This window comes from Rhinolophus sinicus, chromosome 7 (genome assembly GCF_057876585.1).
Source record: "Rhinolophus sinicus isolate RSI-liver-muscle chromosome 7, RSI-T2T, whole genome shotgun sequence".
NCBI classification, from domain to species: domain Eukaryota; kingdom Metazoa; phylum Chordata; class Mammalia; order Chiroptera; family Rhinolophidae; genus Rhinolophus; species Rhinolophus sinicus.
The window spans coordinates 53,807,751-53,821,919 of NC_142507.1; the positions used below are offsets into that span (position 1 = coordinate 53,807,751).

Genomic DNA, 14,169 nt, shown 5'->3' on the forward strand with positions numbered 1-14,169 from the left:
CATGCACCCTTCAAAACTACTCTTCAAACACTCCTAAACAGTAACAAGGGCCTATGAGAATTAAGCAAAAAGGAAAACAAGAAGAAAAATCTGTCCACTAATAGAATGTGCTAATTTATGCCTCACTGATTATAACTATCTAACCATAAAATTATTCCCACTAATCTGCTTCCAGGCACCAAAAGAAAAGTTGAAAGTAAATCCTGTGAAAGATCTTTGAAGGTTAAGGAATGAAATAAGCCTTACATCTTCCCTTCCCTTTGTATTTAATGTAAACCAGTGTAAGCGGTTAAACATGACAATACCACACATACAGGTAAAATGGCTGGTTCCCATGGCATTACCAAATAACAGTATAAGAAGATAATAGCAACTCAAAAGCATAATTATTACTTCCAAGAACTAGGGAATCTCACAACTCGCAATGTACCTTTATCTAGCCTTTAGGTTTGAGCTAGGCTGGACTGTCGCTGTCGTCTTCTAGTATTTAACTGACTGAGAAATGATCTCCCTGAATTCGCTTACAAAGGAAACTGGGAAAAATGAGCCCTAGCTACTGGGGGTGGGGAAATAACTGGGCAGCTAGGGAATGAGCAGGCCAGCCACTCTGGTAAATCCCATCCAGCAAGCCTTCTAGAAAGCATGACCTCATACACACTTCCTAACACTTGCACCAAAACACACATACCAAAGGGGAAAATATACATATATTCAATGATTTTTGCTTGTGAAAATGTGGCCAGAACACAAATTCATAGGCTACAACAACAAGCTACAAAAGACTGAATTAAGAAGCTACCTCTAGACTACAACCTGACATCTCTTACTATAGGATAAACTAGTTCAAAAAAGTTCCCTGCCACCCCAAACTCCCCATACCTAATCACTGCGTATCAGCGCCATTATTCTCAACGGTCAGACATGGGCAAAAATGAACTCTTGTAGAACAACTGTACAGTATGACCCTCTTTTACCCACTAATATACTTTATTTCACATTTCCACCTAACACAAGAGCTGCTTCACATATGTACCACACCTGGGAAGCACATGAAGAGAAGTTAAGAAAAAAGGCACCCTGGTAAATTGAAGTATAATTTCTAAATGAATGTTGAGCTCCTAATGACCAATGAAAGATACAATCATTCCAACTGAATCCCAACATTCTGACAGATGCAACGTCTGGAAGCTGAGGTCTCTAATTTTCCCTTCCTCCCACGTGCTGTTTGACTTACCTTTTGTACATCTCTAACTCTGCAGCAGACGGCAGGGGAGAATACGGCATTTTTACAACATACTAAATAGAACAAGAAAAGAGAAAAAGGAGGGGAACTCAAAGGGTAACTAAGAGATATGTTTTTGCTCTATTTTCCGGCTCTTTGCTTCTCGGTAAGAGCACTCCCTTGCCCACCTACTCCTGTACCCTTAGCAACCCTGAATGATTAGAAACAGTTTGGGGGAGAAAAAAAAAAAGTATCTTAAAAAAATTACAGCTGTTAAATCCAGGAGGCATTTCTCTTCTCGACACCCCTCCTCCTCTTCGTCAAGCAAACCCAGCTCTGAAGGGGGGCAGCTCAGAACGCACTGCTGCAGCTCCCAAGAGTCACCACCACTTCCACTAGGAACACGGTCACTCCCACTGGAACCGACGCGCGCTCTCTCATATTGCCACAACACAAATATGGTGTGTTTTTTAAAGACAGCAAGGAAAAAAGTGTGCGTGTCAAAAGGGTATTTTCCTCGCCCTAAGCCTTTCCCTTGTCCATCAGCCCAAGTAAGCAGAGATGACGCAGACTTCCTTATATAATAGCCTGTGATTTCCTAGACTGCAGGCCTTTCCCTTTGTGTTCTGTATATACTTACACACGCGAGCGCGCGCACATTCTCATTGCTTTGCAGCCCCTGGCATGATGCCAGCACTCAGTCAGCTGGTTGACTCCATTCACAGAGCAGGGTTGGAGCTGACATGGAGAAGGGGGTGGGGGGGGTTAGTGAGGGTAAGCGGGAACTAGAACCATCATTGCCACAGACAAAAGAAATTAAAAAAAAAAGAGAGAGAGAGAAAAAGAAAACCTTAGCGTAACATTCCTCTTACAGCCTCAGCTCGAAGAAAACTAGAAGCCAGAGACCATCACAGCAAAAGGATGCAGCAGAAGGGTCGAGGGTCCGAATGGAAAAGAGCTTTGTACAAGACACAATTACTCGAAAACAAATTTTAAAAAGCAATAGCATTTATTACTTCAATCCCATCAGAAATCTCAGCTCATCACCTACACATAGTCAGGAAAAAGGCTGTGAAGAACTCAGCAATTTTGAGTTTCTGCTTTTAGAAAAAGAAAGGGGTGGGGAAGACAGTTAAAAGTACTTACAGGTATACATTTTTCTGCTCCCGCCTCTAGCTGCCAGGAAAGCTGGAGACAAGAAAAGGGGGGAAACAGAAAAAAGAAGGAAAAGAAGGAATAAGATGGATTTAGGTTTTGGTTTGGAGGTTTTTTGGGAGGAGGGGGGAGGTTCCCTTTTTCTTTTCTATCGTAAGAGAAGCTCTTTCTACGACACAGGGGCGGCCCCATACGTGCCAGCCCCCTTGAGAGACCTGCACAAACCCAGTCTCCAAGCGGGCACTGCCCTGCCAATCACATGGCGTACTGTTATATTAAACAAAAGAAACAGGGGGATGCTTACTTTTACCCATGATGCCTAGCGGGGGCAGGGGAGGGGGGGAGAAAAACCAGTTGTAGCCGGTTTATAACCTCAGGACATGGAATTATCTCTTAATTTTTTAAAGTCATTTGTGGTACAAAAGTCAGTCTCCCCACCCTAACTATACCCCCCCCCCATTTTTTCTGGCCTAGTGCCAAACTTTGCCTTCATTCATGTGAGCTAGTTTCCTCTCAAATCATGATGCTTTAACTGTTTAGTTTCCAAAGCCAACATCCAAGACAGGAAATCACAGCATCAATAATACCAAAACACACTTTAAATTAAAAAAAAAAAAAAAAAAAAAGTGCACCACGAAGACCTACTGCCAACCAAGCTCCTTTTCTTGATCCCTATTGCTCGTGCTAAGGAACAGACAGCCATGGAACAGTGTTCCCTAAAGATTTTTTTCCCGAAGCTGTCCCACAGGTAGGTATCTGACTCCGTTCCACTCAGGCAGGGCAGCTGACTCCACATGTAACACAACTCAGCCAGGTTTCACAGCAAAGCACTCATGACAGTAGATGCACTCGATACAAACGGCTTAGGCCCCTATTAAGTACATATTCACCACAATTTAAAAATTAATGAATTTTTTAAATGGCCTCCGCCCAGCCATAGCAGCCATAGTATGGTTACAATATCATTACACCTTTCTGTGTCCCAGCTAGAACTTCTTCCCTTTTCATATTCCAGCAAACTCCTTACCCACCAGGAACCATTTTCCACACACATCCTACATGCCATTCCACAGACAGATCAAGATTCTAGACATATCTGAGTCTGGTCTCCTGGTTAACTTTCCTTTTTCTTTTTAGAGCAAATGTCTCCAATCACTTCATAAGTAGTTTTCATTTCCCAAAAGTACTGAATAAGAGTCAGAAACTGGGGGGAAGAAATCCAAGCAAACCAATGAGGCAAGACAGTGGTAACTGTTTTGGGGACCTATTGGCTGGGGACCTTTAGCACTAGAATCTTTGTCTGTTTTAGGAAATAAGTTCTTTATAAACAGTATCACTGAATAACAAGGAGCAGGGGAGATTTCCTTACTTTTCCATTGGTATCTATCAATATACCACCCCAAATGCTTGCCTCATCCAAACCTCTGAAACTCAAATAATTGTACTAACTCCATCAGAATCTCTCACAACACTTGCTTTTAAAGCTTCTAAGTCTAGAAAATATGGAGAAAAGTAATCTACACTTTACCTGAAGGTATTAATTTGTAAGTAAAAGTTTTTCTGAACAATCTACTATTAACTTCAATTTTAAGAAAACGAATACTGAGCTAAACCTGAAATAGCCAGTATTGGTCGCTGGCATAAGGCAGTCAGTAATTTAAAACTACAAAGGAAACCCTACATCTATGCCCAAGCTAAGCTTCAAGTGGTTCATGCCGTACCACCTCGGTCACAGCAAGTTGCACTTAGTAGGACTGCATCAGGGCCTCAGACCTAGGTACTGCTATCATTTCAGGAGATAAAGGAAAACATGACATCTGTGATAAATGGGGCAAAGAAAATAATCCATTTTCCTCTTACTCAAAATATTTCCACAAGAGACCAACTATGAATTTCAAACTGAAGCTCAATATTTCTATGTTTAATCAGGATAAGGAAGATTATCTTTTTACAATCATTCCGAGAGCATGCCCACTTAAGTCCACTAAATACATCTGACTGCATTTAAACACTGGTCAATGTTTATCAGTCTTTAAGATAATATGAAACACAATTATGCTGTCGGTAGCGATTACCATTCGCATGATTAATTCTCCAACGTCACACAGGCTAAGGCAGTACACTGTCTGTTTACTACACTACCTGCCTCCGCAGAGTAATTAGCAGTCCGTAGGCACCGGAGATGCTCTCAGACCAACAGGTATTTTTCCTCAGGATCCTGGGAAATTAAGAACTATATGGTAGCCAGCAACCCTGCTCTTTTCAGCTAAATCATCACCATCCAAAATCAAAGGTGCTTAATTGTGTGACCTGAAAACTGCTGATGCTCTAAAGCAGGGGTGTCAAAACTGTGGCCCGCGGGCCAACTGTGGTCTGCAATCCATTGTTAATTGGCCCGCAGCAAATTCCAAAAATATATTTAGTTTACTTAAATAAACCAGGTGAGGCAATATGTACTTCACCTCTAGTGAGTGGCCCGGCTGTTTGTGTATTTTACCACATATGGCCCTTGGTGAAAAACGTTGAAAAAAGTTTGGGCACCTCTGCTCTAAAGGATATAAAATTCTTTAAGAAAAAGAATATCTAACATTTACTAAGCATTTGATGCACTAAACATTTATTTAATCCACACAACAAACCAGGAAGGTAGGTCCTTTTCCCGTTTTATAGATATGAAAATTAACTTGGTGGTATTAAGAAATTAGCAGGGGGCGGCCCAGTGGCTCAGGCGGTTGGAGCTCCGTGCTCCTAACTCCGAAGGCTGCCGGTTCAATTCCCACATGGGCCAGTGGGCTCTCAACCACAAGGTTGCCGGTTCAACTCCTCGAGTCCCACAAGGGATGGTGGGCTCTGCCCCCTGCAACTAAGATTGAACTCGGCACCTTGAGCTGAGCTGCCACTGAGCTCCCGGATGGCTCAGTTGGTTGGAGCGCGTCCTCTCAACCACAAGGTTGCCGGTTTGACTCCAGCAAGGGATGGTGGGCTGTGCCCCCTGCAACTAGCAACGGCAACTGGACCTGGAGCTGAGCTGCGCCCTCCACAGCTAAGACTGAAAGGACAACTTGAAGCTGAACGGCACCCTCCACAACTAAGATTGAAAGGACAACAACGTGACTTGGAAAAAAGTCCTGGAAGTACACACTGTTCCCCAATAAAGTCCTGTTCCCCTTCCCCCAATAAAATCTTTAAAAAAAAAAAGAAATTTGAATTACCATATTTTGCCAAGTATAATGCGGTCCCATGTATAACACGCACCCACGTTTTTGGTCCAAACTTTAAGGGGGGAAAAAATCTTTCATTTTAATTTTTAATTCAAAATATTATTTGTTTACATTTAGGTACTTGTTGTTTGTATTATAAAGGAATTTTTGCATTTATTTTTTTAACATATTATGGTACAAGAAATTTTATGTAACAAATAATTACAAAACACAAGAACAGATACAAGGTACAAGAAACTTTATGTGCCGGTAACAAATTTATGATATTTACACATCATAAAAGGCCAAGAACTCTTCGTTGTTGCAAGTTCATCCTAAATTCAACAAAACCGATGATTGTATTCCAAGGTATTATTATTTGCATATGGATTATCATTATTGATTTATAGAGTTACACTTTTAACTCATAAGCATAAATAAAAGAATTAAAAACATTTACATAGGTAAGGAATTAGTACTATCCTATGTATAATGCACATCCTTATTTTTCCCTCACAAATTTGGGCCCAAAAAAGTGCACATTATACACGGCAAACTACCATTAAGTCGCTCATTCAGCTAACAATTGTATACGCGGGCTGAATCATGAGGACGAAAGTATTTCTTGGCCCAAAGTCCACAGCCCAGTTTACTAGACTTGCCTTGCCAATCTCCACTCTAACCCACTGGATTAAAGAAAATATTAGCCAAATACAATTGAAGTCAAAAATATAAACTCTGACAGACATGCATGATTTCTACTCATAAAAGATTTCATCCAAGACTTCTTTTGAAAGGCTAATAAATATACACAGTCAAGATATGTAAAAAAGAGATCTGACAGATAAGATGTCTGGGAAGGTAAATCATAAAGGGTAACCACCATAAGGAAGGAGGTGATTATCTACCTGGGCTCAGCAACAGAACTCAATTTAATTATAATTAAAAGCTTGAAGGTCCTACAAAAGAAATATGAACTTCACTGAATCAAAAACTTAAAAACAACTCAGCAATAGCAGAAATAAATTTGCAAAAACTATACAGTCAGTCCCCTTTGCTCCTCACAAATTTTGTAAGTAACTTGCTAAATTTTTTGCGCCGATTTTAACATATATCCTTGGGCTCAGAGAACAAGTGGATCAAAGTAAGAACCACTATTGAAAAATTAAATCTATTTTTCAAAAAGCCAACTTAAAAATTATCACCTATACTTAGATTACTTCGTATACAATTCACAAGCTATTTCCTGGTGCTCCCCTGCCCTCCCAGAGAAAGCTGAAGCTTACCTTTCAGTGCTCTCCTGCAAACTCCCTATAGTTCTGTTTTCAATGGGGCTATTTGGAGAACTCAGCTCATGACATCTCAAAATTGCTACAACAAAGCAGGTCATAGAACAGCAGGGCCCCATTCCTATGATCGATAAGCTTCCCTTTCTTCATTAAGTGCAGAAAAGCTCAACTAGTTAAAAGAAGTTAATTCCTAGGAGATGGGAGTTCCTCTCCACATATTTAGAAATGGTACACCATGTAATCAGAGTGTTCTACAAAGAACACCATTTTGCTTTCCCAGTGCATTATACACAAATTGGGAATTACCGTGCTCCCCAAAAATAAGACCTAGCCAGACAATCACCTTTAATGCGTCTTTTGGGGCAAAAACTAATTTAAGACCCAGTATTATATTGTATTGTATTATATTATAACCGGTCTTACAGTAAAATAAGACCCGTTATTATATATTATATTATATTATATTATATTATATTATATTATATTATACATGGTCTTATATTATAATATATTATATTATATTATTATATAAGACCAGGTCTTATATAATAGTAAAATAAGACCGGGTCTTATATTAATTTTTGCTCCAAAAGACGCATTAGAGCTGATTGTCTTGTTAGGTCTTATTTTCAAGGAAACACAGTACTTCCAAAATAATGTATGGATTAGTCTCTGGAAACAGGTGATTTGTGCTCATTAGCTGAAATAGAATAACTTCTATTTTAAAGTGGGGGAAATCAATCTTCAATTTCTTGGGAGTTATAAATTAGTGACCGATTGATTGATACTAAAGCATCTACCACTAATTAGGAGGATGTATTTATTAAAGTTTTGGTTAAAGTAAAATAAAAACTAAGTACACTGCCTTACACAGCAGAATATGGACTGGGTCTTAAACAGGTACAAGAGGAAATGAGAGCGAGACTCCCCATCCTGAGTGAGACAGCATTTAAATTAGGGAGTACGTACTTTTTTCTCAAAGTAGCATTCCTCAATGTGTTCACTACTTCTGGGTTTACAGGAAGTAAGATTGTTACAGAGGCCATAAAGACCTGTACTGACTCAAGTATTGCAAATAAGCATAAAAAATTACCGTCAATACCCTACTCTCACTGACTTAATCACCATATAGAAATAGAGGAAGTAAATTACATCAACTATTTCATCTCTGATGTGGCACAAAATGTTTCTAGACCAGTCTTTCCTCGAAGGGTGGTTTACTTTCCCAAGGGCACTGGAGAATTCCACTGCGTATCCCTAGGCGACATGAAAATCATCTAGATCATCAGTCTTTAACATCTACAAAATTGTATTTCTTCTCTTCCAAAGGACAAAGCGACTCCAGCAGGTACCCAGCCAGGGCAGTCTTGAATCCCTAACCTAGTCCCACCCTTGCATCAGCAGCATGCTGCTGGTTCCCAGCCATCAGGCCTGAGGACATCTTCTTTGGTAATACCTGACTGCTGACTATTTTCATTCTCTCCTATTGGTACCTTTCCTGTATCTTTGTAGGGACAGCAAGTTCTTTTCAGGAAAGTCACAAATGTTCATACTTTTCTGAAAAACAAAAGTCAACTCGAACATCTCAATGGGCTAACACCTGTCATTAACTAAGTGCCACAGAAGCAGCAGAGAAAGTCGTGTTTTAGTAGTCATATTGCTGTTCCGTCACAGGCTTTCTAAGCACTTGGCTTTTTGCTGTCCCTAAGTGCCCAGCGGTGTGCCTCCTTGTCTAGCTTCCCTGATAGAGTCCCTGGTCTATGAGCAGCCTCACTCACAGCTTCAGGTAGTTTACATAAAGCTTCTCATCTTTCATTTCTGTTGTGAAGATTGCTCTGAACTTTCATGGTCCTCTGAAATAAAAAACAAAGCCCCCCCCACCTCCCCCGCAAAAAAGCCAGCTACCTCTGTATGCTGGTGATATTCCACTCAATTTCTAACTTTAAAAAGTCTCCAACCAGAAAAAAAGAGAGAGAGACTCTAAGAAAATAATTATCACAACTACACAGTCAATAACTTCCATAAACCTTTTTAGCTATCCCCCACTTTAATAATTACACTGGCTTCTTATGTTCACCAGGCTATGCTAGAACTAGATCTCCCTACTGATGACCACAGGCGGAGACATCACTCTGGAATCTAGCCTACTGTCCTGACTGGCCAAGTTCAGAATTCACTTCACTCAGACTTCTGTGACAATCTTAGTTGACTCAGGAGGCATCCAGTTACCAGAACTTCAGGACAACCACACAATTATCTCCTCATATGACACTGAGAAAAATGGAGGCCAATATAAAAGGAAAGATCTGGAAAGAGAAAAGTGATACATGTGTGATTGTCAAATTTAAAATAAACTTTCATGTTACTAAATTTTACATATGTTCAAAATATGTTCCCTATTTTCAACATTAAAATTAACTGTAAAGAATGGCAAAATGTTGATATGTTTGAAGTTTATTGGTAGGTCCTTGGAAGCTCGTTCTATACTCTATTTGTGTGTGCATTTTAAATTATTCAGAATAAAGAAGTTTAAAAAAAGAAGAAAAGTCAATTTAAATTTACAATGCCTGGATTATCTGTAGAAAGGTACCAAGAAACAGATCTAAGTTCTGCCTCCAGAGAATTCCTGTTTTATTGAAATCCTTTTTTCAACTGTGAATACTGCACTATGTACACACATTACCTATCCAAAAATTTCATAAACTTTAAAAATAAATATACTAGTTGAACTTAACCTAATTTTAAAAGACGTATCTGTACAAGGAAAAGAAGAGACAGGGCTCCCAGGATCAGCAGGAATCTCAACAGGAAGCTCAGTGACCAGGCAATTACAATAGTATGCAGAGGTTCTACATTTAACCTTTAGGTGGAAGATGGGAGACCTAGGGTTTCCAGGCAGGAATTCTCGCCCTTTCTCAGGAATTGTTTTTGCTTTCCCGTTCCAGAATCCCGAGAAAAGTTGGTGGGAAAATCGGCTCCTTGAATCCAGGTGGTTGGTAGTCTCGGCCGTCACTTCGTGGAAATGATTCTTCGTGGAGAACAGAGAACAGTTTATATCTCGGGATTCGGGAACGGAAAAGCGAAAAAAATTTCTGAGAACGGGCAAGAATTCCCGCCTGGAAACCCTAGGGAGATTTAGGAAAAAAGACCTAGCTGAGCAAATACCAAATATACTAAAAGTTAAAGGGGTTTTTCAGGGTCAAAGCAATACTACTCACCTAGAATTGTCAATACTGTACAGGGTTACACTAACATATGTGCTCAGACTTGTAAATAATCAAGACGTTTAAGATCAGAATTGATGGATGGAATATTCCAATGGGGGCATTTTGAACACTCATCACTCCTGTACAGCAACAAAAACAAGAATCTGGGCATCAAAGTGGGCCCAGGATAAGATATGTATTTCATCCAGTAACTTGCAAAGAACCTTCTTTACTGTAATGAGAGGAGAACATATTCATGCAAGAGTGGACAAAGTGCTCTGAAACTATATCTAAAAACAGTCCTTACTGGTTCAGTCCCTGCATGGGCCACTGTGAGCTGTGCTCTCCTTAATATATTTAAAAAAATAAAAATAAAAAAAAAAATAAAATTGCTCTAAAAAAATAAAGTCTACTTTTTTTAAAAAAGGGTATTGTATGTTTGGGTAGTCAGTTAGCTCAGTTGGTTAGAGCACGGTGCTCTTTTAAAAAGGTTGCTAGTTCAATCCCCACATGGCCCACTGAGAGCTGTGCCCTTCACAACTAGATTGAAACAACTACTTGACTTGGAGCTGATGGGTCCTGGAAAAACACACTTAAAACAAAATAAAATTAAACACAAAGTTTACAAAAACACACAAAAAAAAACAGTCCAAAGGGGAAAATTTGCCTGGTCAGGATTTCACCTAGGGGAGCTTTTTGCAGGCCATCAGCTGAGATTTGCCTCTAGGACAAAAGGTATCACTTTTGTTCAATTCAGGGACAAAGATCTGGGACTGCTGGTAGGATCTGGTACACTAGGCAGAGGCTTATCATTTACCAGGCAGTACATATTCACCTTAAGAAGTCTGCCCCTTGGGTGGCCAGATAGCTCAGTTGGTTAGGGCGTGAGTTCTGAACATCAGGGTTGCCAGTTCGATTCCCACATGGGCCAGTGAGCTGCGCCCTCCACAACCAGGTTGAAGGCCAACGACTTGGTGCTGAGGGGCCCTAGAGAAACACACTGTTCCCCAATATTCCCCAGTAAAAATTAAAAAAAAAAAAAAAAAAAAAAAAAAAACTCCCTTAAAAAAAAAAATAAATAAAAAAGAAATCTGCCCTTAAGAGTTCCCTGCAGGTGTGGCGTGGCGCTGATAACACCAAGGTTACCAGTTCGATCCCTGCGTGGGCCACTGTGAGTTGCACCCTCCTTAAAAAAACAAACAAAAACAACAAAAAATAGTTCCCTGCAGACTTATCACGGTGATCACTTCTTTAGCATAGGGAATATAATCAATACTGTGGTAGTAACTCTGTATAGTGCCAGGCGGGTACTGTTGAATAACTATGATGTACCTGAAACTAAGACAAATTGTTTGTGACTATATTTTAATAAAAATCTTAAAGAGAAACAAAAAGAATTGTATACCTGAAACATCTGTAATTTTATTAACCAATGTCACGCCAATAAATTAAAAAATATCAATAGTGGGGGGAAAAAGTTCTCTGCAAAGAGAGAATTGTGATGATTTCTCACAAGATTTTCAGAAGCAGAACAGGTTTACAACAATTTAATGCGTCATCACTTTTTGTCATGATCACTTAACAGGCCCTCGCTATCAAAACAGGATCTGTCAACCTCCGTACTATTAACTAACACTTGGGGCCAGATAATTCTTTGTTGCAGGAAGCTGTCCTGGGCACGGTAGGATGCTTCGCAGCACCTCTGGCCTCTACACACTAGATGCCAGTAGCACCCCAACCCTCCAGTTTCTTTTCGTTGTTGTTGTTTTTTAAGATTTTTTTTTATTGGGGAAGGGGAACAGGGCTGTATTGGGGAACAGTGTGTACTTCCAGGACTTTTTTCCAAGTCAAGTTGTTGTCCTTTCAATCTTAGTTGTGGAGGGTGCCGTTCAGCTTCAAGTTGTTGTCCTTTCAATCTTAGTTGTGGAGGGCGCAGCTCAGCTCCAGGTCCAGTTGCCATTTTCTAGTTGCAGGGGGCGCTGCCCACCATCCCTTGCGCGAGTCGAACCGGCAACCTTGTGGTTGAGAGCACGCACTCCAACCAACTGAGCCATCCGGGAGCTCAGTGGCAGCTCAGCTCAAGGTGCCGTGTTCAATCTTAGTTGCAGGGGGCGCTGCCCACCATCTCTTGCAGGACTCGAGGAGTTGAACCGGCAACCTTGTGGTTGAGAGCCCACTGGCCCATGTGGGAATTGAACCGGCAGCCTTCGGAGTTAGGAGCACAGAGCTCCAACCACCTGAGCCACCGGGCCGGCTCAACCCTCCAGTTTTGAGAACCAAAAATGTCCCGGTACACAGCCAACTGTCCTCTGGGGGGCAAAATCCTCCCAGCTGCGAACAATCACATTAGAGTAAACAACAACACGACCGCCCACAAGGAGGTCTGGGGCGATTACAAACAGTTTCAGGCCTGTAGCTGAACAAACACCACCAGAGGAAGTCAGAATAGTGGTTACCTCTGGGAGTGGGGCATGAAAAGAGCTTCTGGGTGGAGGTAATCTTCTATATCTCTGCCTATGTCACCGTATAAAACTTTTCTGTATGTATATCATAACTCAGTTTAAAAAAAAAAGTTTACCAAAAAACTCAACAAAACAAAAACGGATAAGCAACAGACTGGTATTCCTTGCCTCAATGCTGCTAGAAATCAGGTGCAAGAGGTGCAGAACCAAGACACCTGAGGGGCAGGGAGACAAGTCCCTAAATACTTCTTGATACTGAAACGATTCACCCTTGAGTTCGAGATACGTGACAGTATTCAGGTCCTTCCTTCAGCCATGCAGCTCCAGTTAGTTAGCCATTCCTTTTTACCCATAAAGCTTTCTAAGACTGATAAGCACATCTGAGGTCAGGGTCACGTATCCTGTTCACTGAGACTGTCATACCTTTTGGAAGTTAAAAAAGACTCTTCGAAAACCTCTCTAACAAGAAAATCTCTGCATAGCATTAAAGAGGTCTGCATGAGATCAGGCATGAAAATGTATTAGCTACTACCGTGTTTCCCTGAAAATAAGACCTAGCCGGACCATCAGCTCTAATGTGTCTTTTGGAGCAAAAATTAATGTAAGACCCGGTCGTAATGTAAGGCCAGGTATAATATAATTAATATAATATACTAAAATATAATATAATACCAGGTCTCATATGAATTTTTGCTCCAGAAGACGCATTAGAGCTGATGATCCAGCTAGGCCTTATTTTCGGGGAAGCACGGTAATATAATAGCAAGACAGTCGCCTATGCCCAAGCCAAAGCACCACTCAAGCAAGAACAGAATTCTCTACTCCAACAAGTAGGACAGATAAAGGGGATAATCTGGAAAAAAAAAAAAAATACGAGGGACCATAAAAACGAGAGTGGCTTGTGGGTCTTTGAGAGTGGATAGAAAAGTTTGCAGGCCAAGAAAGCAGTTCCCCTGTTGACTGAAACATTAACTCTAGAGGAGCTTAGAAGCTCTTCAGATGTTCTACTTACACAGCCATAAATTTCTTAGAGAAAAAAATGTCATCTGACTAGATAGTTTACATTTCATTGCTTTTTAAATCCAGGGCAACTTTGTTAAGATACCTTTCTGAAGGATCTTTTAAAAAGAGAAAAGTGGCTAAGCAAACACTTTCAGCTCATTAAAATACTGTGGCTATGGCTTTCAAAACTAAAATATCTCTTAAAACACTTTATAAGAAAGAAAAGACAAAGAGCACTCAAATCATCGGATTTTGCCTTTTCCTTTTCTTCTAGTGTGATAAGAACAGAACCATCTCACACAGCCCAGAGAGACGGAGAACAGAAGGCAGCTGTACTACCTCAAACAGGATCACTTCCTCCACTGCTGCCGCCCAGGGTCTCAGGCTACCCAACGGAGCGCACGGGAGAGATTAGTGCTTCTCAGGGAAATACAGTATTTTTCTACAAATAATCAAAACTACATTATGTTGCTCTGAAGTGGAAGTATCTACTTAAGAAAAATTTCTTCTATAGGGACCCAGCCCTATGTCTTTAAAAAATGCCAGCTCTATTGTAATGGATTCAAATCACTACTCGTATGTTAAGTTCCCAAAGCTAAGTGTTTGGCCAAAGTTTAATACATGTTAAAACTA

At 40.5% G+C, this 14,169-nt stretch overlaps 1 protein-coding gene across 2 annotated transcripts in view; it reads right to left on the bottom strand.

Annotated features, from left to right (window-relative positions):
- Positions 1–14,169, bottom strand: part of GATAD2B (GATA zinc finger domain containing 2B) — a 74,258-nt gene that overhangs the window by 43,171 nt on the left and 16,918 nt on the right. The window contains exon 2 of one of the 2 annotated variants that reach the window (XM_074318830.2): positions 2,369–2,410. The exons of the other annotated variant lie outside the window; for it this stretch is intronic. The gene's annotated coding sequence lies outside the window, so the exon portion shown is untranslated. The remainder of the gene's footprint in view (positions 1–2,368; positions 2,411–14,169) is intronic. 2 annotated transcript variants of the gene reach the window in all.